The sequence below is a fragment of the Rhineura floridana genome, chromosome 8 (genome assembly GCF_030035675.1).
Source record: "Rhineura floridana isolate rRhiFlo1 chromosome 8, rRhiFlo1.hap2, whole genome shotgun sequence".
Taxonomy (NCBI): Eukaryota; Metazoa; Chordata; class Lepidosauria; order Squamata; family Rhineuridae; genus Rhineura; species Rhineura floridana.
Genome location: NC_084487.1, coordinates 133625844 through 133653507, shown reverse-complemented (window position 1 = coordinate 133653507; position 27664 = coordinate 133625844). Strand labels below are relative to the sequence as shown.

Genomic DNA, 27664 nt, shown 5'->3' with positions numbered 1-27664 from the left:
TAAAACCCAACGCGTTTCAGCCTGTTGTCTACAGGCCTTCATCAGGGGATAATAGCTTGTAAGATTATAAGACAAGCAAATCGCTTTCTGTACTGTACCAATATCAAACGTCTCAATGCATTGGTGACCCCCGGCATATTAGTACTGAAAGGCTTATTCTGCTCAAATGTCTTTCCTGCTGTTTTAGTGTGGGGTTTCCTAGGCACTCCCCTCAAGTATCCCCATTTGTCCTTTAGCATCCAATCTCCGTTTTTAGTGCTTACCTTTCTACTTACCTACAGTCTATTATCTCAATTCCTCCGCAGTTCTTCATTCGGAGTTTTCTTGATCTGGTTTGCCATGGGAAAGGGTTAGAGCATTTCCTTTATATGCAGAAAGTCCCAGGTTCAATCTGTGGCATTTCTAGGTAGGGCTGGAAGAGACCTTGGTCTGAAACCCTGGAGAGCCACTGCCAGTCAGTGTAGACAGTACTAAGCTAGGTGAACCAATGGTCTGAGGCAGCTTCCTATGTTCTGCCAAATACATTTTTCCTGCATTCTCATGACAGTAGTCCTTCATTAAGGAAGCTTAGAACATGGTCCAAAACCTCTCTTGTTGGTAACATTGGTATAGCCAGTATTCTTCTTTCTCTCTAGTATTTTGTAGTAAGAACTGACATAAATATTCTATGAACATCGAGGTCCTTCACCTTCCTGTTCAGAGCTTCATAGTTAGTTGTGATATGTTCCTTAACTGTGCTTGATGGTGCCATATAGATGAACAAGAAGAAATAAATATCAAAAGGCTTGTTAAGCCTTGACGACCTGCCCATTATTACATCCCGAGAACTAAAAGTGATTTGCTTTTGTCCCTGTGGTTTTGTGGTCAGCAATTCAGTAGCATTGTGCAGGAACCCCTAGGCATGGTACTGCATATGAAGCAGCAAGCAGTGTTCTTATTTGAGGACTAGGCTGACATGAGCCAAGGATCTTCTTTTTTACCAAAATAGTCTTGCCAGGCTGGCACAATCCCATACACAGGGCACTATCTTTGCAGACCGTTTGCTTTGATGGTTTTTAGTGTACAGGTGAATTGACACTTTCAGCTACTCCCCTTTCTCTATCCACTAACTCTCCCATGAATTCCATTTCATTTCTGGTGGTTTATCCAGCAACTTCTGACTGCTCTGCCCTCCCCTCTTCATGAGTTGCTGCAACCCTCCCTTCTTTCCTCCCTTTCTTCCTGAGTAAACGTCTTTCATTCCTTGTAACTATTGATGGGAATTGCCATTGGATTTTATCATTCTTTCTCATATTCTTTACCTTTGCGGAGAGAATTTTGAAGTAACATCTCTTCATGCCTGATTTCTGGGTTTTTTTCTAAAAAATTGAAAGTGGATTTTCTTTTAAAAGTCACTTAAAATATCAATATTAATATCAATATTTTGAGAAAATATCAATATTGATTATATCGATTTGCTTTTCCAGTGGGGAAAAATTAACTCAGAAAAGGCAGCAGAGAAAGAAGATGCCTGTGGGTTATCTCCTGCATCTTTTCCCCTTCAATCAAGCTGCACAATCTACCTTTACTCAGCAGTGTGGCCACCTGTAGGAAAATAAGATAGCAAAGGGAAAAGGAATCATATCATTAACAGCTACCAGGTGCCACCACTCATTGATAATGTGATCAACACTTTTATCGATGTTTTTTCTATCATGACAGAGTTGAGAATAAACATTGATAACAGTGGAGGGTCATGAATACATTTTGATAACTTTCCACAAAGAAAAAAAATGAAAGAGATAGAAAAATTATAAAATGATAAGATAACAAAGGGAAAAGGAATGGTGGTGGCAGCAAGTGACGCCACTTCTCATCAACTCCCAAAATACATTCTCTCCTCCTACCAGATTAATGTAAAGAGGGGAGGGAGGGCTGCTTGTGCGACTGAAAGAACTGTGATGGCAAGCCGGGAAAAGGAAGAAGGCAGATGACCCACTTCTTTTAAACCGTCAAACTTCAGAAAGCAGGTGGGAGCAGGAGGGAGTGGAAATACTGTGCAGGTCAAAAATATTTGTATATGCCCAGTAACCAAGCAACCAGAGAGAGTAAAAATGTAAAATTAGAGGGCAGGACCACAAGGAAACAGCAACACTAATCCTTCCTAGAGGAAGTCCTACTTGTGTAAATGGAAAACAATGGATTTGAAGTTCCATTGAGCACAAAGTGTGGACCTTGCAAATCTATTACGATGATAAAAGTAGCATTATTTGCTATGAAGAAACGCTCCCATGTGGATAGGTTCTGGGTCTGCCTCTCATTACCCCCACATAGACCTTATATTCATTGAGCCAGTTCGGCCATACACAGTCCATCTTCTGTTTCCTGGGAACTACCTTGTCCTTAGACTCCTCCCCCTCCTTAGCTTTAGTCTCTGACTCCTGAAAAAGGAGTGTAAATATGTTAACATATTTCCCCCACCAGATTTTCTCCTTTGTTGCCTGGAGAAGTTGGTGGCCCAAAGGAAAAGAAGTGTCACCCTCAGGGTAGACACCTAGAGGAAGTGGCAGGGTGTGCTCAGGAAATGCATTGGGCACAGAGGGGGCTGCCAAGTTGCCACTGCTATTGATAGACAAGGCAGCTGAGGCTGCAGTGGAACCAACAAAAAAAACCCTGTACACCAATTGGGGGGGGTTGAGACCCCATCCCTGGGGCAGCCTGTGCCATTGGTATCGACATTAGCTTCTGCGACATAAGTGTGGATGGTGCATGTGTAGCCAAGGACTCACCTATTAGCGTAGTTGTCAAAGTAAGGACCACTGGGGCATGCACACTGGGAGCAGCCAAGATCACAGACAGGATGTGTGGTACAGTGGGGTAGCCATGTCAAGCTGCACATCTGGTAAGGCCAAGTCAGCAGGCACCTCTGGGACCAGAACTGCTATAACTGGGAGCAGTGAAGGCACTGGAACTGGTGGAGCAGGGTTAGATAGTAGCTCCGCTGGCTGGACTCAGGGCTGGTGCCAGAGGGTGGCCAGGTCAAGCCCTGGCTGAGGGCCCCTGGGTCCCAAGGGGCCCCTCCTAAGGGTCGGTGGGTAGCGCTCCCTTCCACGATCCGTGGCAGTGTCGGCTCCCAACTCTGTCGCGGATCGCAAGAGGGAGCTCCCAGGCACCCCCTACTGCCACGCAGGCCCGCGATGCCCACCTGCATGTCCCACCTATTCCTCCCTTGATGTAAATGTTGGTTGAGCTGCGAGCGCAAGCCTGCCATCAATCAAGATGGCAGCTGAGGTTTCCCTAAGGGGCTGATGCCCCTGCCGCCATCTTGGCTGATGGCAGGCATGAGCACACAGCGCAGGCAGCATTCACCAAAGAAAAGGTAGGTAGCTGGGGTATGTGTGCGTGTGTGTACGCCAGGCCCCAGGGCAGGCTGGTGCCAGCCCTGACTGGACTACTGTCCTTTTCTCCAATGCAGTCATCCTGGCAACCAAATCATGACAGATTAGTGTAGCCAACTTCTTAGCATAGGGTTGCCAGGTCAGAAGCATCCCAAACCCTGAGATTTCAGGGGCAGGCCCTAATGTTGTCACAGGGGCAGGCACTAGTGATATCACAGGGCGGGCCCTAGTGGTGTCATTACGCATGATACATTAAGCATCAACCACAGTTGCTTGGAGCATATCACTCAAACAAAAAAAATCTCTGATTGGAAATTAAAATAGAAGTGAAGTGGCAGGATCATTCCTTCTTATCTACTTAGGAAGCCTGGTAAAGAACATTTAATCTAGCCTACTTGCTTCTGGCAAGAAAGATTTAAGTGCCCTCACGCCAGGCCAGTCACCAGAGAGCCATTGTAGGAAGAAGAGTTGTTGTGGAGATGTTAAGTTGGGAGCACCCAGGAGTAAAGATGGATGCCCCTGAAGGCTGCAATTCTAAACACACTTACTAAACCCCATAGAACTTAACGGGGTTTACTTCTGAGTAGATATGGTTAGGATTGTGCTGTTGGTGAGGCTTGACTAGCAGGCCCATAGCCAAGGGGTGACAAATGGGGGCCTGCCCCCCCAAGCTGTGCTTCACCCCCCCTAGGATTTTTTGGGAAATTGTCTTTTTAATTTGTGATATGACAGACAATGACAACCTCCATTTAAAGAATGATAGCTAGTTTTAAGAATAGGACCCTCTGAAAAATTCAGTGAGTAAGGCAGAGTGAGTATACAACACAAGCCTCATCTGGTAGATTCCCCCAAAGCTGCTCACTCAAGATTCCCTGACTATGGGTGACTTTTCATGATCATAATCACCTTATACTTACTTCTCAGTGGTGGCCCCTGAGTTATGGAATGATCTCCCCCATGAAGTACGCCTGGCGCCAACGTTAATATCCTTTCAGCACCAGGTTAAAATGTTCCTCTTCTCTCAGGCATTTTAATTTAATTAATTATGTTAATCATTTAATAATTCAACATTATAACATCTTTGTATTTTATACTTTCTGCTTTTAGTATTTAGAATATTAGTATTTTTAACGTTAGTATTTTTGAGTGTTCTAATTCTATATGTGTTTTATTTATTTTATTTATTTATTTTATTTTTTAAAACTTATATACCGCCCGACTAGCAATAGCTCTCTGGGCGGTGAACATAGATACAATAAAATACAATATAATACAAAAACATCAGTCTAAAATCAAATTTCACAATCTAAAAACAGCAAAGGCTAAAATCAAATTACAAACATTACAATCATTAACAAAAAATTAAAATGCCTTGGAGTAGAGAAAGGTTTTAACCTGGCGCCGAAAGGATGATAGTGTCGGCGCCAGGCGAACCTCCTTGGGGAGACTATTCCATAGTTCGGGGGCCACCACTGAGAAGGCCCTTGATCTTGTCACTGCCCTCCGGGCCTCCCTATGAGTCGGGACCCGGAGGAGGGCCTTCGTAGCAGACCGTAGTGTACGAGCCGGTTCATAGTGGGAGAGGCGTTCAGACAGATATTGAGGTCCCGCGCCGTATAAGGCTTTATAGGTTAATACCAACACTTTGAATTTGGCCCGGAAGCGTATTGGAAGCCAGTGCAAGCGGGCCAAAACAGGTGTTATATGGTCAGACCGCTTCGTTCTTGTTAGCAGTCTGGCCGCCGCATTTTGCACCAGCTGTAGCTTCCGAACCGTCTTCAGAGGTAGCCCTACGTAGAGTGCATTACAGTAATCCAAACGTGAGGTTACCAGAGCATGTACTACTGATGTAATATCCTCCTTACTCAGGTAGGGACGTAGCTGGGCTACCAATCGAAGTTGGTAGAACGCATTCCGTGCCACCGAAGCTACATGAGCCTCAAGTGACAGGGAAGAGTCTAGAACGACTCCCAGACTACGAACCTGTTCCTTTAGGGGGAGTGTAACCCCATCCAGGACAGGATATGTATCCACCATCTGATTGGAAAAACCATCCACCAACAGCATCTCAGTCTTATCAGGATTGAGTCTCAGTTTGTTAGTTCTCATCCAGTCCATTGTCACGTCCAGGCAACAGTTCAGCACATTGACCGCCTCACCTGAGGAAGATGAAAAGGAGAAGTAGAGCTGCGTGTCATCAGCGTACTGGTGACAACGCACTCCAAAACTCCTGATGACCGCACCCAACGGCTTCATATAGATGTTAAAAAGCATGGGAGACAAAACCGAACCCTGCGGGACCCCACATTGGAGTACCCACGGCGTCGAGCAGTGTTCCCCAAGCACTATCTTCTGGAGACGGCCCGCCAAGTAGGAGTGGAACCACTGCCAGGCAGTGCCTCCAACTCCCAACTCCGCAAGCCTCTCCAAAAGGATACCATGGTCGATGGTATAAAAAGCCGCTGAGAGATCAAGGAGAATCAACAGAGTTACACTCCCTCTGTCTCTCTCCCGACATAGATCATCAAACAGGGCGACCAAGGCCGTCTCAGTGCCGAAACCGGGCCTGAAACCCAAATGGATCTAGATAATCGGTTTCATCCAATAGCGCCTGGAGCTGGTCAGCAACCACTCGTTCCAAGATCTTGCCGAGATATGGAACATTTGCCACTGGTCTGTAGCTGCTGAAATCCTCTGGGTCCAGGGAAGGCTTTTTTAGGAGTGGTCTCACTGCTGCCTCCTTCAGACAGCCAGGGACCACTCCCTCTCGCATGGAGGCATTTATCACTTCCCTGGCCCAGCCAACTGTTCCCTCCTTGCCAGTTTTTATTAGCCAAGAGGGGCAAGGATCTAGTACCGAAGTGGTTGCACGTACCTGTCCAAGCACCTTGTCCACGTCCTCGAACTGAACCGACTGAAACTCATCCAACAAAACATGACAAGACTGTGCACCAGACACCTCACTAGGGTTAACTGCTATAAAATGAGAGTCTAGGTCCCGACGAATGCGTAAGATCTTATGCTGGAAGTGCTCAGCAAACTCATTGCAGCGGGCCACCGAAGTATCTACAGTGTCCTGAAGGCCTAGATGGAGTAGCCCTCGGACAACTCTAAAAAGCTCCGCTGGGCGGGAGAGAGATGCCTTAATAGTGGCGGCGAAATATTGTTTTTTCGCCGCCCTCACCGCTCCTATATACCGCTTGGTGAAAGCACAAACCAGCGTATAGTTGCATTCATCAGGAGTTCGTCTCCATCTCCGCTCAAGCCACCTCCTATCTTGCTTCATCACCCTCAACTCTGGAGTATACCAAGGAGCTGAATGAGCTCTGCAAAGGAGAGGGCGCGCAGGAGCGATCGTGTCGACAGCCTGGGCCATCTCCGCATTCCACAGATTAACCAGGGCTTCAACAGGAGCGCCCGTCCTATCAGCCGGAAAATCCCCCAGAGCCCTTTGAAAACCTTCAGGATTCATTAGTCTCCGGGGGCGGACCAATTTAATAGGTCCCCCACCCTTGTGGAGGGAAAAGGTCGCTGAAAGTCTAAACTTCAGCAAGCAGTGATCTGTCCATGACAAAGGGAGAGATGTAAAACTCCCCACATCCAGATCACTATCCCCATGTCCAGTAACAAAAATAAGGTCGAGTGTATGCCCCGACATATGTGTTGGGCCACTAACATATTGGGACAGCCCCATGGTTGTCATGGAGACCATGAAGTCCTGAGCCGCCCCAGACAAAGTAGCCTCGGCATGAATGTTGACATCCCCCAGTACTAATAGTCTAGGGGATCTCAACAATACCTCCGAGACCACTTCCATCAACTCAGTTAAGGAAGCCACTGGGCAGCAAGGTGGGCGGTACACCAAAAGGATTCCTAGTCTGTCCCTCTGGCCCAACACAAGGTGCAAACATTCCAGACCAGTAGTTGTATGGACATGGTGCTTGGTGAGTGAGATGGAACTCTTATAGACCACAGCAACCCCACCTCCCCGACCCTCAGATCTACCATGATGCTGAACCAAATACCCCAGTGGGCAGATCTGGGAGAGACTAACTCCTCCCTGTTCGCCCACCCAGGTCTCGGTTATGCATGCCAGATCGGCTGCCTCGTCCATAATCAAATCATGGACGAGGGGTTTTTTATTATGAACCGATCTGGCATTAAAAAGCAGCAGCTGGAGATCTGAGAGTTGGCTGAGAGGACAACCAACAACCCTGCGGGTATGAGAAGGACCGGAACAAGGCACAGCCACAACATGTCTGGGCCGCGTTCCCCTTACCTGGCACGTCCTTCTCATAACACCATACCTCCCTCTGCCCGTCACTACGGCAATTGGGGCCCCCTCATGTCTCCCCACTAGATGGATTTGATGTATTTATTCTGTTGTGAACCGCCCAGAGAGCTTCGGCTATGGGGCGGTATAGAAATTTAATAAATAAATAAAATAAATAAATAAATTCAGTGATCCTGAAAAAAAATCCTGTACATGACCCTTGAAGAGTTAAATGTTAGAACTTTGTATTAGAGTTAAGACTCCAACCCTTGGACTTTTCTTTGCTGTGCTTTTTAGTTTCAGTTTCACTTGTGTTCTCTAACCACCCAGCAAAAAAAAAAGCATGTTTGTTTGCCTGCAGTAAAATGGATTTTGTGCAGTTATTATAATGAGTTGAGCAGGATTAGGTGCTTATTGCTAACTGGTGAAATACAGAGATAACTTAAATTGATCTGGGGGAAAATGGCTACCTTAAGTTACCCTTTAAACCACTCACTACTATACTCATAATCATAGTGGCTATTTTTTCTTCTTTCTCATGAGTAGTTGATGTCAAAGGATGAAAACAGCCCTAGAGAAATAGAAATATTGCTGTGTATATTACAGCTGGTCACCTAGGCTGTAACTGAGGCCTAATTTCTGATTTTCCCAATATCTGGAGCTCAGCATGAGATCTTCTGAGGTGTCTGTACAGAAAAATGAACCCAGCAACCGGTAAAAAAAGAGTAAATTCCAATTGCTTTCCACAATTGCTTTCAAAATGCTTAGTCCTTTCTATAGCAGCCAGTTAAAGAGTACAAAAATATAATTGATGTTTTAAAAAAGGTGAAGACTGGAGATTTTAATAGTGATGATGTTGCCCAAAGTGAAGGGCTGCTTGCTGTCATGAAAAAGCTTGAATTCTGTTTTTGTTTAGTATTCATGAAGAAAGTTGTTGAGATTCTAGGACCTGCAGATAAGGTCTTACAAGCCCAAGAAACAGGACCGAAGGACTCTGTAGCCATTATCAGTTCAGTCGTGCAAACACTTTCAGAACAATGCATTCCATGAAGTCTTTCAAGAAACTAAAAAATTGCAAGAGGTCAACAGTGAAGAAGAAACCCTACCCCAAAGTCTTAAGAAGAGTGTAACCGTAAAAGATTATGCTTTAACAGAAAAGATTGGTGAAAAGAATGAGACAGAAAGTGAACTAGTGGAAAGAATATAGTTTGAAGTCATTGATATTGTTCTTACCGAAATAAACAGCAGATTGTCTGAAAATGATGAAATAATAATTCATACCCATACCTGTTGTTGATGACTTGAATTTTGAGCAAGTAAATTCACTTAGCTCCCTTGGAATCACAACCCCAACAAAAGAATTATCTCTGGTCAACACATCCTTAGAAAAATAGAGCAACCCAAATTTGTTTCAAGAAATTTACCAGCAAAGAGTGGCCTTTGCAGATACATATGAATTTCTGGCCGCTGCTATCACTTTTGCTGCAGCACAGCCGCTGTGAGTTGCCATTTTCGGTTCTAACTTGCATCAGTTAGCCACAGAGACTTTCAGTGACTCACAAGCATTTAGCAAATTTGGTTTTTCTTGCATTTGAAAAAGAAAAGTCAGCTAACCCCATTTTGAAACATTTTTACTTTACTTAAATTCTAGGAAAAATAGAAAGCTGCAACTATTCTTAAGTATTTTAGGTGTTACGTATTTTCTCTCTCTGAAAAGGTGTATTGTGAACCTACTATTCAGAAAGCTTTTTGCATTTTTATCAAGCATTTTTAGAAGTTTACAAAAAGCAAATATTTTACAAAGTTAAATACTAGTATTGCTAGTATTTCATCCTTTAATTTTTCATACCATATATATATATTGTCAAAATATTTTTACATTCTCATCATATTGTTAAAATATTGTTTTGGCAAATTTCTTATGTTTTTATCATTGTTCAGCATTGCAGAGGGACCAGCATATTGTGGCTTGTTTTCCCTCGCATACATTCCGTTGGGTTCCTGTTATAGTCACCTACACCAGTATCATTGACCTGGTCTGTTTAACTGTTGCCAGCAGCTGACCTTGATTATACCATAATTACAGCTGAGCTCTCAGCATGGTCCAGAGCAGCGTTGGCTTCTCTCCCCACTGGAAGGGGCTATTTTGTCACATGAGGTATGTAAATAGTTAGATGTTTTATCACACACATAATTGACTGTTTTATTGATTGGCTTCTTTATAATATTTAACGATTTATGTAATTGTAGGACATATCACCCCCACAAGAAGACTGTGGTTGAGTTACAGTATTGACAACTTATACGCACTGCATCCTCTTCAGTGGAGGTATTTATGTACTTTCACTTTGAATCTGTTGCTCTTTGAATACCTTTACTGTTCATAGACTTACATGTGCGTAACACTTCTCACATTTTTAACAGATATTTGTGGGAGACTCAATGCTGGCTGCTGAAATCTGAGTATTATGCATGTCTGAAAAAGCAATTATGAATGTCTGAAGAAGCATTGAAACAGTTTAACAATCTGGAATAACTGTCATCTTTGTATTATTGTGTTATTTTCCATTGCCTGTCATCTTTGTATATTTTTTTGTGTTACTATATTCACTGTGGCAGCATTTTGTATTGTCACACATTGTTGTTTCAGGTCCCATGTTTTGGGCCTCTCAATATATTTATCTATTCTGTTTACAGTCATTGTTCTTTTTTTTTATTGTGTTGCTAGTTTTCATTTCAGTTGCATGTCACAGTGCTTTCCATTTTCCTTTGCAAATTTGGGTAGTGACTTTTTCTGTGTATTTTGTGGTTGTACTAGGAACCCTCTCCTTTTGGTTGGCAGTAACCCTACTTGGCAGGCATCAACTTACTAAGACCAGCATCTGGGTCTTTAGGGGTGGAGCTCCAGAGCTCTGTGTGTGTACCCAGTGTGTACCCCTCACCCTAATCCTATTCTTTATAAGAAAAGTGCTGCTGGGCAGGTGGGCACTTGAAAGTTTGCTCAACCACTTTCATATCACGCTTCTGTGTTAAGATGGGGCCTTAGCCCAGTCTGCAGCTACCACTACCAAAACCAACCCTAGAGGAGGAGATATCAAAGGCTACAAAGGGCCAAGGTGAAAAGGCAGGAACCAACAGTGGGTGCTGCGGCTGCTGCCCACATCCCAGGATAGGCCAAAGGGAAGAGGTGCAGGGCTGAAACCAGGGCCTGGAAGTAATTCGTTACTTTTTTGAGGAACGAGTGGGTAATTCCTTTACATTTTGATTGTAACAGAACTAGGAGTGATTTTATTATTTTTGAGGAGTAATTGTAATGTTTCCAGCATTACTTCTGGGCATTACTTTGGGGGGGGGACATGGGAAGTCTTCTGCTCCTCTAATTTGCAGATGAAAATCTTGTGCCTCAAACTGGTCTCCTGTGCAGCATCGCTCTTCCCTCGTGCTCTGTGGGTGGGTAGGAGGCGACGAGGGAGGAGGTGGAGAGTGAGATGAGGTGGAGTGGAAAAAACAATTGTTTAAAACAATGGATGGGGGTGGTGAAGAATGGAGTGGAAGGAAAAACGAGCTGGAGGGCAAGAACATGGATAAAGGAGAAGAAGGAGATAAGCTTTTGACAAAGTGCCCCATGATATTCTGATTAGCAAGCTAGCTAAATGTGGGCTGGATGGAACAACTATCAGGTGGATCCACAGTTGGCTCCAGAATCGTACTCAAAGAGTGCTTATCAATGGGTCCTTCTCAAACTGGGCAGAAGTCCTCAGCCCAGTGCTCTTCAACATTTTTATTAATGACTTGGATGAGGAGGTACAGAGCATGCTTATCAAATTTGCAGATGATACAAAATTGGGGGGCATAGCTAATACCGTGGAAGACAGAAACAAAATTCAAAGGGACCTTGATAGGCTGGAGCATTGGGCTGAAAACAACAGAATGAAATTCAACAGGGATAAATGCAAAGTTGGATACTTAGGAAAAAGAAACCCAATGCACAGTTATAAGATGGGAGATACTTGGCTCAGCAATACAACATGTGAGAAGAATCTTGAAATTGTCATTGATCACAAGCTGAATATGAGCTAACAGTGCGATGCGGCTGCAAAAAAGGCAAATACTCTATTAGGTTGCATTAACAGAAGTATAGCTTCCAAATCACGTGAAGTATTAGTTTCCCTCTATTCAGCACTGGTTAGGCCTCATCTTGAATACTGCATCCAGTTCTGGTCTCCGCACTTCAAGAAGGATGCAGACAAACTGGAACAGATTCAGAGGAGGGCAACAAAGATGATCAGGGGACTGGAAACCAAGCCCTATGAGGAGAGACTGAAAGAACCGGGCAGGTTTAGCCTGGAGAAGAGAAGACTGAGGGGAGATATGATAACACTCTTCAAGTACATGAAAGGTTGTCACACAGAGGAGGGCCGGGATCCCTTGTTGATCATCCCAGAGTGCAGGACACTGAATAATGGGCTCAAGTTGCAGGAAGCCAGATTTCGACTGAACATCAGGAAAAACGTCCTAACTGTTAGAGCCATATGACAATGGAACCAATTACCTAGAGAGGTAGTGGGCTCTCCGACACTGGAGGCATTCAAGAGGCACCTGGACAGCCATCTGTGGGGAATGCTTTGATTTGGATTCCTGCATTGAGCAGGGGGTTGGACTTGATGGCCTTATAGGCCCCTTCCAACTCTACTATTCTATGATTTCAAAAGAACTGTAGAGGTAAAAGATGACTCGTGTGTGAGTGTGTGTGTGTGAGAGAGAGATAGAATCTTTATTTTTACCCCGCCCTTTGTGGCTTAAAATGCAGATCTGAGTAGTGGCTTCTCCCTCCCTCCCCACCTCCCTTATCAGCAGAGAGACCACCATTGGTATCTTATGGATAAAAAGAATTATTCTGCTATCTCTGTATGTGTTTGTTTATTTTTAATGTTGTTTTAGGCTACTTAGATGTGCAGCAGCCAAGGCCAACACCATGTAGGCATTTTCTTTTTAAAAAAAGGTAACTGAAATGTAATTGTAGTGATTACTTCTGAGTAAAAGTAAAGTAATCAGTTACTCTCAGAGCAGTTGTAATTGTAATGGTAATTACTACTTTTTGGGGCTATGTAATTGTAACTGTAATTTATTACTTTTTAAAATAATCTTCCCAGATCTGGCTGAAACCTAGTGCCCGAGAAACCGCCACCCCCCTGAAGGGACAAGGGCACAAGGGCCGGGAAAGAAGGAAGGCCACAAGTATTGGGAAGAAGGACAGAGGTCACATCACAGCTGCTTTTCCTGCACCCAATGCAGCAGAAGGTACTACCAACCCACCGATTCCGCCACTGCCAACTCAGGCCTCCAGAAAGAAAAATATGTGATTATGGCCCTAAATTTAAAAAGGCATGGCAGACATATTTTCTCACATACCAAAAGAAAGACTCCAGCTATGGAATGGGCTGGCTCCTAAATAAGTCCACCCATGCCCTGAAAAGATTGGCCCTGCTGGACATGCTATTCCTCCATAACAAGCTGGGAAGTCCCATATGCTTCATCCCAGCAGGGGTGGGGCAAGAACTCTCCCATCCTAGCAACCTAATGATGTCTAACGTGGGATTTGCATTTTTCACAGCTGGCATGCCCTGGGTCAACCTTTTCACTGAGCTCTCCAGCATGACACCAGAAACTCTTTCGTGGTCAGTTACCACCAGTTCAGATCCTATAAGTATATTGTTGGTGTTACATGCCTTCAAGTCGATTACGACTTATGGTGACCCTATGAATCAGTGACCTCCAATAGCATCTGTCATGAACCACCCTGTTCAGATCTTGTAAGTTCAGGTCTGTGGCTTCCTTCATGGAATCAATCCATCTCTTGTTTGGCCTTCCTCTTTTTCTACTCCCTGCTGTTTTCCCCAGCATTATTATCTTTTCTAGTGAATCATGTCTTCTCATGATGTGTCCAAAGTAGGATAACCTCAGTTTCATCATTTTAGCTTCTAGTGACAGTTCTGGTTTAATTTGTTCTAACACCCAATTACTTGTCTTTTTCACAGTCCATGGTATGCGCATAGCTCTCCTCCAACATCATATTTCAAATGATTTTTCTCCTATCTGCTTTTTTCACTGTCCAACTTTCACATCCATACACAGAGATCGGAAATACCATGGTCTGCATGATGCTGACTTTAGTGTTCAGTGATACATCTTTGCATTTGAGGACCTTTTCTAGTTCTCTCACAGCTGCCCTCCCCAGTCCTAGCCTTCTTCTGATTTCTTGACTATTGTCTCCATTTTGGTTAATGACTGTGCCAAGGTATTGATAATTCTTGACAAGTTCAATGACCTCATCAACTTTAAAGTTACATAAATCTTCTGTTGTCATTACTTTAGTCTTCTTGACGTTCAGCTGTAGTCCTGCTTTTGTGCTTTCCTCTTTAACTTTTATCAGCATTCGTTTCAAAACATTACTGGTTTCTGCTAGTAGTATGGTATCGTCTGCACATCTTATATTATTAATATTTCTCCCTCCAATGTTCACACCTCCTTCATCTTGGTCCAATCCCGCTTTCTGTATGAAATGTTCTGCATATAGATTAAACAAATAGGGTGATAAAATACACCCCTGTCACACACCCTTTCCGATGGAGAACCAATCGGTTTCTCCATATTCTGTCCTTACAGTAGCCTACTGTCCAGAGTATAGGTTGCGTATCAGGACAATCAGATGCTGTGGCACCCCCATTTCTTTTAAAGCATTCCATAGTTTTTCATGATCTACACAATCAAAGGCTTTGCTGTAGTCTATAAAGCACAGGGTGATTTTCTTCTGAAATTCCTTGATCCGTTCCATTATCTAACGTAGGTTTGCAATATGATCTCTGGTGCCTCTTCCCTTTCTAAATCCAGCTTGGACGTTTGACATTTCTCGCTCCATATATGGCAAGAGCCTTTGTTGTAGAATCTTGAGCATTACTTTACTTGAATGGAATATTAAGGCAATAGTTCCATAATTACTGCATTCTCTGGGATCCCCTTTCTTTGGAATTGGGATGTATATGGAACGCTTCCAGTCTGTGGTCCATTGTTTACTTTCCATATTTCTTGACAAATTTTTGTCAAAATTTGGACAGATTCAGTCTTAGTAGCTTGTAGCAGCTCTATTGATATGCCATCTGTTCCTGGTGATTTTTCTTCCAAGTATTTTTAGAGCAGCTTTTACCTCACATTCTAAAATTTCTGGTTCTTCATCATACGGTTCTTCCATGAATGAATCTGTCATCCTTGCATCTCTTTTATAGAGTTCTTCAGTGTATTGCTTCTATCTTCCATCTCAGTCTACTCCTGATGTTGTTTTCGCAGAAAGTATGGAACTTCTCCATCTTCTGCTACCAATTATATAATCAATTTGATTCCTATAATGACCATTTGGTGATGGCCACATATTCATCTTTTCGGTTGCTCAAAAAATGTGTTCGCAAGAAATAAATTATTGGCTTCACAGAATTAAATAAGTCTTTCTCCTGCTTCATTTCTATCTCCTAAGCCCCATTTCCCCACAATTCCTAGTTCTTCTCTGTTCTCTGCTTTTGCATTCCAGTCTGGTTAGTATTATTTTGCCCCAATATACGTTATTCTACTCATGCTTATATTAATCCACAGTTGCCATTTAATACTCCTTCACCCTTTTCTTCCTTTACACCAGGAGTGGGGTCCATTGGGTGGTCCATTGGGTGGGGAGGAAAAGAAAAGGGGTGATTCCACCCACTGCTGGCCCCACCCACCACTAGTTTGCTGCTCTTGACAGATTATAACCAAGCCTGCCAATTTCAGATTACATTCCATGCATCTGATGAATTTATGTCATAATAAATTAGTTAATCTTTAGACAATGCACATCTCTTGTTCCCTATCTCCCCCCACCCCCAAATGAGGTCAGTTTGAAAATTGCTCTGCAACTTTTTCAATACTAAGCTCCAGTAGTCTAGTTCAAGTTGAGCAGCATTGGGAAACCCACATCAACAGGCCGAATTGGTCATGACAGGCCTCCTTACTTGGCCCAAATCACACTCACCTGTCTATCACATGTCATGACTCAGGAGTGGGACCTGTAAACCTTCAGTTTGCTCCCATTTTTTCTTTCCAGAATGTGGTGCTTTTTAAATTTAGCACTTTTTTCTATTGCGAAATTTAGAAGGTGCTGAATTACATCTAGAAAGGAAGAATCATATAATGTCATATGGCATCAGGTGATTGACAGTTCAGCAGCTCCATCCACCTGTCAGTGGCCTACAAATGGTGTGTGTGTGGGAGTTCTGGATCTGGATCTAGTTCCACACCCCTGAAGCTGAGCCTGTCTCTTCTCTACAGGCTCTGCTTGTTCTATAACATTTTCTCAGTGTTAACATGTCTAAACTGCCATCTCATTGAGCCCCTTTCACTCTGCTTATATAGTGGAGTCTGTATGCGGCAGAGGGATGGAAAGATCCATCCATCGAGGTTCTCAGTTTCCCATTTTTTCAATCTTAAATTCAGTTCTGCAGCAATTTGCAGGATTTTTTTTAAAAAAATTAAAATCAGTTTCTCCTAATATAATGCATTTTTGTCTGTCTTGAATGAAAATATCATTTGTATGCACATTTCCCCCTAATACATGCATTTTTGTAAACATGGATTTTTGTAAACAATTTGGCTTTAAATGTGATTGCATAAAATTGCTCCCCCATCCCTAATGTAGTAAGATGGGAGAGGAGTGGATTTCACTCTCCTTAAGACCCAGAGCTCAGTGGCAGAGCCTATGCATGCAATGCAAAAAGTCTTGGATTCAGTCCCTGGTGTCTCCAGATAGGGCTGGAAAAGATTCCTGTGTGAAACCCTGGAGAGTCTGCTGACTGTCAGTGTAGTAGACAATACTGAAGGCTCATCCATATAACTGTATAATCTGTAATATAAACCCCTTGTGCCTCCATTAACTCACCCTCATCCATATGACAATCTCCTCCAATTACTACCTTCCCACACTTTCCCCTCTTTTGATCCAGAGTTTCCAATATCAACTATACACCAAAAAGGAAAGAAACAGTGATTACAAACAGTTACTGAGGAGAGATGCCAGTTGCTTTGGGTAGCAGTTCAACCTCTTTCCACGCCTCCTGCTTCTGTTGGGCTCCCATTGGCTCCCTCTCCCCTCTCCCTTCTAATCTGAGCCCATCAGCAACACAACAAGATGAGAAGGAGGGAAGGGAAGTTTTTAAACAAAAAGGACATGCCAACAAGTATGGATGAGGATAAGGTTTGGTTTGAGTACAAAGAAGGTACCAAGCAATTAGGTTTGGATTACCAGTGGACAATTCCAATAAGACAAATGTGGATTTTTAGAATGGTCTGGAGGAGCCCTGTGCTAAATTATTCAGTATATGGCAGTTTCCTGCAATTTCATGTAAGGTGTAGAACCCAGTCCCCTCCATTCTTACTGTATATCCTACAGGGAAAAAACAAGGAAAGCTACCATGACACACGTAGTTTGCCCCTATGATCTCCTGGCTGTCTGATAAGTATAGCTGTATGATCCAGGTGTTTCCAAATAGGTGTCACTAAAAAAGCACCTTAAAATATGTGTGAATTGGCCTGAAGACCAAGCATTCTGATACAATCTATCACAATTTAGCCATCACTACCGGAGGATCAAAACAGCAGCATATGGGATGGGAGGAAAAATAAGAGGTAGAACAGGTTAGACTTGCTCTGTCCCGCCCACAGCTTCTTCTATAAACCACATGTTGACTCACCAATGTTTGGGAACTGCTTTGTCCCCTCTGATTCGCTCTTCCTTCTTCCTCTGTGTGCACACAGCTAGCCTGAGAGAACCAGCTTAGGACTTACAGCCAGACACAGCTGTGTGTGCATTTGTACAAGAGGCTACTGCGAACACGTGTTTTTTCTTCCAGGGAAGTGAAGAGGGGTAAGGTTTTTAAAGTACAAATAGCTAGACAAAAAGCAAGCAGGGTAATGTTTAATGACAGATATACAGAAACCAAAGCTAGTCGAAGGAACGGAACTGCCAGCAACCATTTAAAGATTTCAGTTATTTGGGCTGAAGTGGTTTCCACTTCCTCTCCCTTTTATATGTTGAAATGTAGCAGCAGCAAACCTCTTTCCTGTGTTAAAGACCCAATGGGGGCCCCCTTTGTTTGAGAGTTAATTTGTATCAGAATGATATCAGCATAGCTCATTGAATATGGCAAGAGAACTCATCTGGCACTTAATCACAGCGGTGCAATAGCAGAAGTTTTCTTTGGGAGGGTAGGGTGGGGGAAAGAGAACAGATTCTTGAAAAATATAAAAGCTATATAATTGCAAATTCTGTTTGTTTCTCTTTCCTTTTTCTCATAACGATAAAAAACATTCTAAACCAGATCAAATAGCATTTTTTTAAACAAAAGGATTTTTGCCTTTGATGTGCATAGCTAGAACGTAGGCCAATTTGCTTCACCATCTTTTATGTGTCTACTCCAAAGTAAGTCCCATTGAATTGAAAACTCAATGGGGCTTACCCCCAGGTAAGTGAGTATATGATTGCAGACTTAATTGTTTATAACTCTGAGAATTTGTGAGGCAGGCCTATGTATGCTTACCTGGGAGTCCCATTGAATTTATTGGGTGAGACTTATTTACAGCTAAGCATGCATAAGATCAACGAAGTCATGGAACATCTTTAAAGGACTAAGGATACACTCTCAGGATATGGTCTGAAGGTGCATGAGGTCACTTCCTTGCTGAAGCTATGCATGTTTGGGTCTGGTCAGTGCCTGGATGTGCGACTCCCTTGGATTCCATGGCAGAAGAAAGGTGGTATATAAATGTTGGAAAAGAAACAAACATACCCCCTTAGTAGTGGGACAGTGGGACTTTCTTCTAAGCAAACACACACAGATTGCTTTGTACAAGATTTATGATGGCATAAGATTACATGCTCTGTTCCTTATTGTCAGGGACAGTCCCTCTTTTCTAGTATTTGTTTTCTCCCTATTTTGCTATTTGGGAAGATTTTAGGAATGCCTTGCAAAAACAAATTTTAGGGGATGTCTTGCACTAGATTACACTAGCTTCCCTTCCTATCGAAATTAATACCAACAATATTGAGTTGCAACTATTCTATATGTACAGCCAGATGCATTGGTGAGCCTAAATATTCTTCTGTTTTTGAAAAAGGAAATCACCAGATAACCAAAACGTGGGATATAAAAACTTAACAGGAAACTGTTATAATCACTTTACTAAAAACACTAACATTTTATATTAAAACATTGTAAACCCATAGCTTTTGATAAAGTCCCTCATCAAAAACTCCTGAGTAAGCTTAGCAGTCATAGGATAAGATGGCTGGTCCTTGTATGGATCAGTAAGTAGTTAAACAGCAGAAAGCAGAGAGGACAGTTCTCAAAATAGAAGAATGTAAGAAGAAGGGTCCTCCAAGGATCTGTTCTGGGAGAGTGGTTTTTAAATTTGTAAATGTTCAGGAATTAGGGTTGAACAGCAAGGCTGATTGTCACAAGTTGGTATCATTAGCAAACTTGAGTGTGGTAAAAACAAAATGTTTGGGAGGAGGTCCACACAAGGATCTCTCCAAACCGGGTGAAGGAGCATTAAAATGGCAAATGTCTTTCAATGTCAGTCAGTACAGTGAGGTGAGGCACTACCAGTCGCCTGACCTCTGATTGGCTGCACAGCTGCTGCTTACCGAGAGAGGCATCCGGACTCCGCCCGTGCATTTGCACACCTCCACCTCATCCCTCTACCTCCTGGTAAGCAGCATTGACGCAACTGACTGGAGGTCAGGTGACCAGTACTGCTCCACTACGCCATCTGCTACTGCTGTAGGCCAGTATAAAATGATACACATTGGGGAGAAAACCGTAACTTCACAAATACACTAATGGCGTCTGAACTGGCAGTGAATGGCCATGAAAGATTTTAGGATCACGGTGAATAGCTCAATGAAAATGTCAACCCAGTGTGTGATAGACAGACTGTGAAAAAGGCAAATTCCATGTTAGGAATCATTAAGAAAGAGAGTGAAAATAAAACTGTTAATACGACCATGGCATTATGCAAATCGGCCGTACAACCACAGCTGGAATATATCCAGTTCTGGTCATTGTATCCCAAGGAGCATGTTGCAAAGCTGGAAAAGGTGCATAACGAGGCAACCCAAAGTATTCATGGGGATGGATCAATTCCCCTGTGAGGAAACGCAACGTTTGAGGCTTTTACTTGAAGAAAGGAGGTAAGTGGGTCATAAAAGAGAGATATAACATTATGCATGGTGTAGTGATGGCCACTAACTTGGATGACTTTGAAAGGGGATTAAGCAAATTCATGGAGGATAAGTCTGTCAATGGCTGCTAGTCATTATGGCTGTTTTACCTCTAGAGTCAGAGGCAGTAAGCCTTTGAATACCACCAAGCTTTAAAAAGTAATCTGGCAATTTTGTGTCTTTAACCTGAAATATTTCTGCATTTTGGTTCACATATTATTTCACGAAATGTGAATTAAGTAGATTCACCTTTAAATGAGAACTGAATCAAATTTCTCCCCCATTCCCATCTAAAACTGAAGATAGATGCAGAAAGAAGGAGGAAAACATTTTTCAGCTTGGTACAGATAAGCCTACCAGTGAAACAAATACCAACTCATCTGTCAGTCTTGTCCATCCGCCATTTATTTTTAAAATTATTATCACAGAATCATAGAATAGTAGAGTTGGAAGAGACCTATAAGGCCATCAAGTCCAACCCCCTGCTCAATGCAGGAATCCAAATCAAAGCATTCCCGACAGATGGCTGTTCTGCTGCCTCTTGAAGGCCTCCAATGTCAGAGAGCCCACTACCTCTCGAAGTAATTGGTTCCACTGTCGTATGACTCTAACAGGACGTTTTTCCTGATGTTTAGTCGAAATCTGGCTTCCTGCAACTTGAGCCCATTATTCAGTGTCTTGCACTCTGGGAAGATCGAGAAGAGATCCCAGCCCTCCTCTGTGTGACAACATTTCATCTACTTGAAGAGTGCTATCATATCTCTCCTCAGTCTTCTCTTCTCCAGGCTAAACCTGCCCAGTTCTTTCAGTCTCTCCTCATAGGGCTTGGTTTCCAGTCCCCTGATCATCCTTCTTGCCCTCCTCTGAACCTGCTCCAGTTTGTCTGTATCCTTCTTGAAGTGCGGAGACTAGAACTGGACACAGTACTCAAGATGAGACCTAACCAGTACTGAATAGAGGGGAACTAATACTTCACACGATTTGGAAGCTATACTTCTGTTAATGCAACCTAATATAGCATTTGCCTTTTTTGCAGCCACATCGCACTGTTGACTCATATTCAGTTTGTGATCAACAATTCCAAGATCCTTCTCACATGTCGTATTGCTGAGCCAAGTATCCCCCATCTTATAACTGTGCATTGGGTTTCTTTTTCCTAAGTATCCAACTTTGCATTTATCCCTGTTGAATTTCATTCTGTTGTTTTCAGCCCAATGCTCCAGCCTATCAAGGTCCCTTTGAATTTTGTTTCTTTCTTCCAAGGTATTAGCTGTGCCCCCCAATTTTGTATCATCTGCAAATTTGATAAGCATGCTCTGTACCTCCTCATCCAAGTCGTTAATTAAAATGTTGAAGAGCACTGGGCCCAGGACTGAGCCCTGTGGTAACCCACTCGTTACTTCCACCCAGTTTGAGAAGGAACCATTGATAAGCACTCTTTGAGTATGATTCTGGAGCCCAATTTGGATTCACCTGATAGTTGTTCCATCCAGCCCATATTTAGTTAGCTTGCTAATCAGAATATCATGGGGCACTTTGTCAAATGCTTTGCTGAAGTCGAGGTATATTATGTCCACAGCATTCCCACAGTCTACAAGAGAGGTTACCCAATCAAAAATGAGATAAGATTAGTTTGGCAGGATTTGTTCTTCATAAATCCATGTTGGCTCCAATAATCACTGCCTTGTTTTCAAGGTGTTACAGTTTGACTGCTTTATAATCTTCTCCGGAGTTTTTCCAGGGATTGATGTTAGGCTGACTGGTCTGTAGTTTCCCGGTTCCTCCTATCTGAAGATAGGGACAACATTAGCTCTCTTCCGGTCATCCCCCACTTCACCAGTCTTCAATGATTTTGCAAAGATAATAGACAGTAGTTCTGAGAGTTCTTCAGCCAGTTCCTTCAATACTCTAGGATGCAGTTTATTGGGCCTTGCTGATTTTTACTCACCCAAAGTGATTAGGTATTCCTTGACTGTTTGTCTATCAATCTCAAGCTCCAACCCTTCCACTTTTACTTCATGTTTCCCGGGAGGGTCATAGACCCTCTCTTGGGGGAAGACTGAGCCAAAGTAGGAATTGAGCACTTCTGCCTTTTCTTTGTCATGTTATGATTTTGCCATCCTCATTGAGTAGCTGTGCCACCATTTCTTTTCGCTATCTTTTACTATGGATATACCCGAAGAAAGCTTTTTTTTTTTGCTTTTAGCATCCCTCACTAGCCTCAGCTCATTCTCAGTTTTAGCCTTCCTGACACCATCCCTGCAATTCCGTGATACCTCCCTGTACTCTTCCTTTGTGGCCTGCCCTTCTTTCCACTTCCTGTATGTCTCCTTTTTTGTTTTCAGGTCAGCTCTAAGCTTTTTGTGAAGCCACATTGGCTTCTTTTGCTGTTTTCCCCCTTTTTGCTTTGTTGGAATTGGTTGCCAATGAGCTTCTAGAATTTCCTTTTTTAGAAACCCCCACCCATCTTGGACTCCTTTTCTCATTAGGGTCGCTTGTCATAGAACCGTACTTACAATTGTTCTGAGTTTATTAAAATCAGCTTTCCTGAAGTCCAGGGTGCACGTATGGCTACTCTCAGCTTCTGCTTCTGTAAAACTCAAGAATTCAAGTATGGTGTGGTCACTTTCCCCCAGAGTTCCCGTAACTGCCACTTCATCCACCAAATCATCTCTATTCATGTGTTTATTCATTTATTTGTGGACTTAATAATTAGCATTTAAAATTGATCTAGGGATTGGTTTCAATTTTTTTTGGTAAAATCACATGGGGGCCTTGGCAATTAATACCATCTACAGCCACCTTCTGCTTCCAATTTGCAGAACCACTTAGCCCCTCATCTCCTCCACCCATGATTTATTGAGGTTTCACAGTCAATACAGGCCCACATCTCCACCTGCCCTTCCCAGGCAATAAAATCACAATTTCTCAGGTAATGCATCCCAATAGCCCAGGCTTGTAGCCACCCTAAAAGTTGTGGGCGGGGGGGCACCAAGGCTTCAGCATTTACAGAGTAAAAGGTTTAGGAGCTCTGCTGCTGGCCTCTTCTTAAGATAGCCCGAGGCCACCCTGAATGGCCAGGTCCTCACAAATTCTAGTCCAATAGGGTTGGGGAAACCGGACAGATCTTATCTCAGCGCTCCTTCTGTCTTCCTGCCAATAAGAGAAGGGACTGTAACAGAGCCTAGAGAAGGTGATCAGTGGTCTCTGATTCCCCCCCTTTCAGGAAGCCACTTTCTAGCCCCCTCATGCTTGCTTCCTCTGGGCTATTTAAGGTTCATTAGTCCCTGGTGGTAGGTTTTTTTCCTGCCCCACCCTGCTTCTGCTTGTATTGACTGAGAAGCAGCAATCTTAGGTGGACTGGGGATGCCTTACAAGCAAAGTCATAGCAAAACCTGTTCTACCTAAGATGATCCTCAGTGGATCCTCACAATAGGCCTGATATAAGGAAGCTTCTCATGTTCCCTGGCCAAGTTGCTTGGGAACTCCCCTCTAGCCATGATGCCATCCGACCCCCACCCCAAAGCTCTGATAGTCTGGCTACCCAGGTTCTAGGTCACTCATTATACAGTATCATATCATTTTACTTGCTTCATTATCCTTTCAATACAGGGGGATATAATTCAATGTTGTTTGAAGATTTTAAGAAGATTTTAAGAAATTACCACCAGTCACATAAAAATGTAAGAACGTACAGAGCACAGCTTTTCATCCATTGCCTTTGACACGTCAGGCAATAACCAAAAAACCTCCCTTTTCATTATCTTTGCTTTACTCTGTGACAAAGTCCGTGTCTGATCCTGTTTGTATAAAATGGTAAACATCAGTCACCTAAGTCACAGGAGTAAAGAATAAGTTCTAAGAGCCTTGTCTCCAAACTTTCTGCAGCAGCAAATAATTACTTAAGGTGGTTTCTACTTCCATAAACTCACTGGTGTTTCCTTTAAAATTCACTCATCTTTATGTTGGTGAATCACTTAGTGTATATAGTGGCTACGAATGTGAGCTTTGAACTAGTTTGTGTTCTCCCTAAAGATTTGTGAGCACTGGCTGTGGCTCCCCAGCATGTATCCACTGCAGGTCCAGAAACTCACATCTGCTTCTCATACTTCTGAGTGGGGGATGGGGAAACTGGTGTAACCACAGGAAACATGACTGCTCACTTCATGTGAAGCAGCTCTTAGATGTCAAAAGGTGTTATAAACGGCAGTTCAGATTAGGCTTACTGTGCATGCTTCATATAACTAGAGATGTATGCATGATGTACAAGCTCAGAAAATTGAGGGAATGTGCCATCTGGAGAAATAGAGTCTCAGGTTTCCTACAGACACAGGGTTTACAGGTGGGTGCTTAATATTGTAAATGGGTTACTGAGACATTACAACAGAACATTTTTTTTAAACAAACTTACTGCATTTTTCCAAGAAGCGGTAAATCCAGATTAAAGGGGGGATGTTACAGCTGGCATTTTAATGCTGCTCCAAAAAACTTCCAGCAGCATTAATCCCATAGCAAACACCCACCTGCAAGCACCCATGTGCTTGGAAGAATGTGGGCAATGTCTGCTGAACTATCAAAAGTGTTCCAACAGCTTCAATGCCTCTCATAACTCCCAGACTCAGCACTAACAGATTAATTTGGCAAAACAGTAAAACTTTTAAAATGAATTGTTTTATAAATACAAGTAAAATAAACATGGTAAATTAGATCATTCTCTGGGACATCAGAAAACTGTCCTAAATTGCTTAGGTTGGGTGTGCGTGTGTGTTAATCCATGTCAAAATTGTCTGAGAAATCAACACCACAAAATGTGCCTTATGGGATGGAACAACTTCTTGAAGCTTGTAAAATTGTGCATGGTGTGGAAAAATATTGTGCTCTCTCTCTCTCTCATAATACTAAAAGCCAGTGTTACTCATTGAAATGTATTGGAAATAGATGCAGGCAAAAGAAAGTGTCTCATGTTGGAAATAAGGGCTGTTGAACCAACTGGAAACAGCAACCACAGTGGAATTAAACTAAATGTATGTGTAAGTGAACAATTACCAAGAAAGTGGAACATGGTCACATTTGGTTGCAAAAGAAATTGCTAAAAATGATGGAATTGGTGAAGAGGAACCCCACACAGGGAAGAAATTAAGGGGGGGGAGAGAAAGAAAGAGAGGAAATGGGTGATGTGGCCAGATGTGAGTGAGCAGAACGGAAGAGAAAATGGGACAGAAGGAGATGCCAGGGATGGATGCACTGGGAGAAAGGAGCCCCTAGAGCTGATGCTGAGTGTGTGCGCACATGTGTGCATGCACGCACACACACACACACACGAACAAGTCCACCATCCTTCCCACCCAGTATCTTGTTGAGCCAGGCACTCTCTCCTCTGAGGGGAAGTGACAAAGAAATTTAAAAACAGATTAAAGTTTAATATTATAAAATAATTAACTGGGAAGGGGATAAAGGGAGAAGCTGTTATAGGAGGAACAAATGCATGTAAAAAGGGAAGAGGAGTGAAAAACTGGTAGTTTGGGGGTGAGAACAGGGTAGAAGTGTGAAATGAGGAAGGGAAAAGAAATTACATGAGATAAGTAAAAATATTTTGAGGGGCTTGTGGCAGGGTGGAGGGAAAATATTGTTATGCACAGAGACTGTGTGAGAGACTTCAGGGGTTCCAGCACATACCAAAAGTTTGGTTCCCTTGGAATGGAACTCACTGGAGGCAGCAGAGTATTTGGGATATGATTTATTTACACATACAGTATATGCAGGCTGGGCATAAGATTGAAGGGCTCATAGCACTAACCCTGCAACAGATCTTGCTTCATTGGGTTTCATGGGGGTTAGAAGCTTTGGTTTCACCATAGAAAGCCTCTTTGACTCTTTCCAGTTCAAGATGAGACTGCACCTGCTCTGCTGTTACCTTTTACACTCATCAATGACATCATCTCCAGTGAGGGGCAGGGAGCCTATCTTCTTGAAGTAACTCCAGTTATTAGTTTCTGTATGTCATGGCCCGTCAGAGGACTCCTCAGATGAGGATGACTCGGGAGTAACAGCAGCAGACCCAGGAGCAGCAGGAGACATGGAGGAGCCTCCTGAGAATCCAGCTCCTTCTGCCCCTCAGCTGCAGAGCACCCCAGGGACAGCAGAGGCCCTGCAGCCAGACACAGACAGTGAACAGGATACTCCCCCCTCACCTGCAGAACGTAGACGGCAGAAGGTCAGGCAGAAGAGAGGCAGGCCTGTCTCCTTAAGGCCCAAACGCTCACACCTGCTGTCCATCCTTGGCTGCAGCTTGTTGCTGACTGCAACGTCAGGTGTGGCTTTGTGTAGACCTAGTTTCCCTGCAGCATCTCTTTGACTGACCTCCTTGGCAATTGATCCCGGACCTCCACTGACCTTGCTTCTGGACTTCTGACTCGGCAAGTACGCTTCGGATAGGCCTGGCAGATTTACAACCCGACTGCTGGCTAAGGACTTTCCTTCCCTGCCAAAGACCCAGGAATTTCCAGCCCCCCCTGACACTGCTGAGGCAGTGTAGAGCTGACACTGTACACTTAGTCATGCAAAGAGCCTGGTTTGGCCACTTAAGTAGGGGTGTAGAGAAGGGAACCATTCCTTGGAGGGCGGTTATTCTCTCATGCCAAGGATTATACTCTGGGGATGGAGTGATTCTGGTAGTGGGTGATTTTACCATTAGAAACAGATAGCTGTGTGTGTGATTGGAATGCAGAATGAAGGGTGAATTGCTGCCTGGTCTGTGGATGCCACTGTCATCTAGATAGCCTGGTAGATAGTGCTGGGAAGGAGTCAGTGGTTGTGGTCCATGTTAGCAGCAATGGCAACAGGGAAATGCAGTTAGAAGATCCTGGAAACAAAATTTAGATTGCTAGGTGGGATGTTGAAAGTCAGAATCTTGAAGGTAGCTTCTCTGAAATGTTATATCTAGACAGGCATAGCTATGTAGTCTCAATGAATGAATGAGATGGTAGAGTTGGGAGGAGAGGTTTGGATTTGTTTTGGGACAAGCTGAGCCTGTTCAAAAAGGATGGGCTCCACTTGAACCAGAAAGGAACCAGACTCTGGGTCTTACAATAGAAAAGGTGACAGAGCAGCTTTTAAACTGATCTGGAAGGGGGCTTACAGGAACTGAAGAGGATGTGATTCAGAATAAATATTCTCCCTGGCATGAAGGTGAACAAAATTACGATAATTTAAATGGAGAAGGGGGTAGAACTAGAGAGTGCAGGGACACATTATAGCAATTCACAGAGCTCAAAGTAAAAGTTATTGAACTTTCAGATTCATGACTAACTCCGATTCAGAGAGACCAAAGCATTGCAGGCCAAAACACAAATGCCAAAGACATTTGGAGAGAGATACTGTATATAAGTGTTTATATGCTAATGTGAGAAGCCTGTGAGCCAAGATGGGAGAGCTGGGGTGCTTGGTCTTAGAGGAGAGTACAGACACTAGAAATCTGTTGGAATTGAGAGAACCAATGGGACACAGTTCTAGACACAATTTCTATAGGAAGGACAGGGAAAGGCATACTGAAGGTGATGTTGCTCTGTACGCCAAAGAGGACATATGAGTCCAACAAGATAGAAATCCCTAAATGGGCAGACTTCTCCACAGAATAATTATGAATGGTGATATTGAGCCCCAAGAATAATTTAGAAGTGAGGACATATTTTGTCCACCTGACCAAAATGCTCAGGG

The 27664-nt window shown here is 43.2% G+C and overlaps 1 protein-coding gene across 4 annotated transcripts in view; it reads left to right on the top strand.

Annotated features, from left to right (window-relative positions):
* The first annotated feature begins 9734 nt into the window (after nucleotides 1-9734).
* Nucleotides 9735-27664, top strand: part of CRACR2A (calcium release activated channel regulator 2A) — a 184679-nt gene continuing 166749 nt past the window's right edge. For 2 of the 4 annotated variants that reach the window (XR_009757629.1, XM_061582581.1), the window contains exons 1-4: nucleotides 9735-9808; nucleotides 9901-9979; nucleotides 12804-12951; nucleotides 17485-17593. The gene's annotated coding sequence lies outside the window, so the exon portion shown is untranslated. The remainder of the gene's footprint in view (nucleotides 9809-9900; nucleotides 9980-12803; nucleotides 12952-17484; nucleotides 17594-27664) is intronic. The other 2 variants (XM_061582582.1, XM_061582583.1) reach the window with 2 other exon arrangements.